Source organism: Schistocerca gregaria, chromosome 6 (assembly GCF_023897955.1).
Source record: "Schistocerca gregaria isolate iqSchGreg1 chromosome 6, iqSchGreg1.2, whole genome shotgun sequence".
NCBI lineage: Eukaryota > Metazoa > Arthropoda > Insecta > Orthoptera > Acrididae > Schistocerca > Schistocerca gregaria.
This window is the reverse complement of record NC_064925.1, coordinates 577,661,673-577,664,077: the sequence shown is the minus strand read 5'-3', so window position 1 is coordinate 577,664,077 and position 2,405 is coordinate 577,661,673.

Genomic DNA, 2,405 nt, shown 5'->3' with positions numbered 1-2,405 from the left:
GGGGCGCGGACGGCGGAGGGATCGCGCCGCGGGCGGAGGGTATTTAAATCGGCCGCCGCCGCGACCGAACCCAGTTCCCCCTGAGCAGCCATAGCGTACGGATCTCCGTGCCGGCACGTTCACAGGAGCTCAGTCCGTCAGTTCACCTGATGATGGCGACATGTTTGATCGCCGAAATATTGTGCCCGTTGGACACTATAGACCGGCAGTACACCCGTGGATATTTTGATTATCAAATACGCCGGGAGAAACTCAAGAATTCTTGCATGATGCACGCATGTGCACTCCACAGCGAGGTGTGCGCAGAATACGAAGGAGCTGTTGTGACGTGGGAGATGTGGAAGACACGGAAAACTTCGTGGCTTCCAATCCGGTCGAATGATGCCTGGTGTCCGACATGGAAGGGAGCATTTCTGCAGCCAGAAACTGCACAAGAAGATGTTTATGGACCATAGATAATGAGAAAAATATTAGAAAATCAGCATCCAATATGGGGCCAGACACATTGGCAACAAAGAAACGCCATGAAGGTGAGAAACCATCCTGCAGATTCAATGTCATATGCCTCTATCCATATGTCTGACTTGACGATTTATTTGCAGCCATTAGTATAGGGACGCCGGAAAATTGAGGCTTGTCTTTCATATCCTGCAGAGCAACACTTATCTCCTGATCTGTGTCGACCAAAAATTCCATACCAAACGTCTTATCCAAGACGAATAATCATCAAGATTCGCATTTAGGAAAAACTGTGGCATTGTGCACTTCAGATATGTTCTTACTGGTTGTAGAATGGACACACGTGCCTATACATGTCCACTGTTGTCGCTTGGGAACCCACATGGTTGTGAACATCATCTATCATTACGTCTGAAGCGTTTTTGGAACGAGCACCATTCGACTTTGCATGGCGACCTCTCGTTGGTGTACCATGTACTCCTTGGGCTGCCATCGCCAGCTTGGCCCTGAGTCTTTCCAGTTCATTGACGATCCGTTCCATAGGTGGCTCTGGCGATTGCTCAGTTGAGTGCCCAGCGTGCAAAACATCACATGGAGTGCTGGATGTGCGTGGTTCAGGGTCATGGTCCATAGTCTCATCAATCGCTGTACATGAATTAATCATTCCATCACATGCAAGTGCCACAGCATCTGTCTTTAAAGCCAATTCATCCACAATAAGGTCAGGAAATGCGGACAAAACTCCCAGAGCAGCCCACAGCTGGTGATGTAACGAAAATAGCTTCATTGACTGTTATGAAAGGAGTTCTGAACCCGCCAAACCATGAAGCGAGCGTATTACCTGGGAGGGGAATTCACCAGTACCAAAATTACTGTCCACAATCTTTTGCAAACGAGTTTCTGGGGATACATGCAAATGTTACAAGAACAATTTCTCTGAACATCACAAAATCATTTGCTGGCGATCCTTGCTCTTCTGTCTTGACAGTGATGGGTGGTGTCATCATAATGTCGGAGCGTAACTATGGCTCGGAATAAAAATGAAATTCCACAGCAGATCACTATAGGTAATAAGTGTACACAGTATGCACTTCAATGAATCCTCCTTTATTTACCGCAATTTATTTCCCAAATCAAAGAGCACAACAGTGGTACGTTTTTACAGCTAGACCATGGAGGTAAAAATATTCTACCTCCATGAGGTAGACACTGTTTATCTTTAGTATCTTCTTTGTACTACTCTCTAGTAGACAGTAGTACAAAGAAGATACTAAAGATAAACAAAAGAAAGATACAACACACAATACAGTGTTCGATTGTTGACTATTGCGCATTTAGTAACTTCCTTCAGCAGCACTGCCATCTACAGTATTTCCATTGCTATCACACAGAGAAGGCAATGATTGTGCCTTGCCGCTAGCGCAGTTTACATACGACCGGAATCTCTGTAGATATTTTCAGGCAGGTTTCGAGACTAAGTTTCGATGTAGAAACTATTATAAGCATCCCGTATTGAATTCTGCGCTAATTTAGAGCTTCTTTGAGAGATCGCCAATCTTCAGGACTTTAAATTTGGTTTGGTTTTTTCGTTGTTCCTACAACATTGTTCTGACCTATTGTGTATACCATGGGGCTCCGACTTTTGTTAATTTATTTGGTAGCAATCTCTCGATTGCAGTCGATAATATTTCTCTGAATTCAAGGCACATCTGGTCCATACGTACATTATTAATTAAGTGGAGATCGTATCTCAAGAAAGTATCGAGATAATTTTTATCTGCGTTTTTGCCTACATACATTTTTCGTTTATTTTCGATGGATTTGAGAGTTCGGATATTCAGTAATGCTACGGTAAATCTGTGTTCACTAATCCCTGTATCCGCTTTGATGTTCGTTATGAGCTCTCGATTATTTGTTGCTAAGAGGTCAAGTGTTTTCACAGCCAT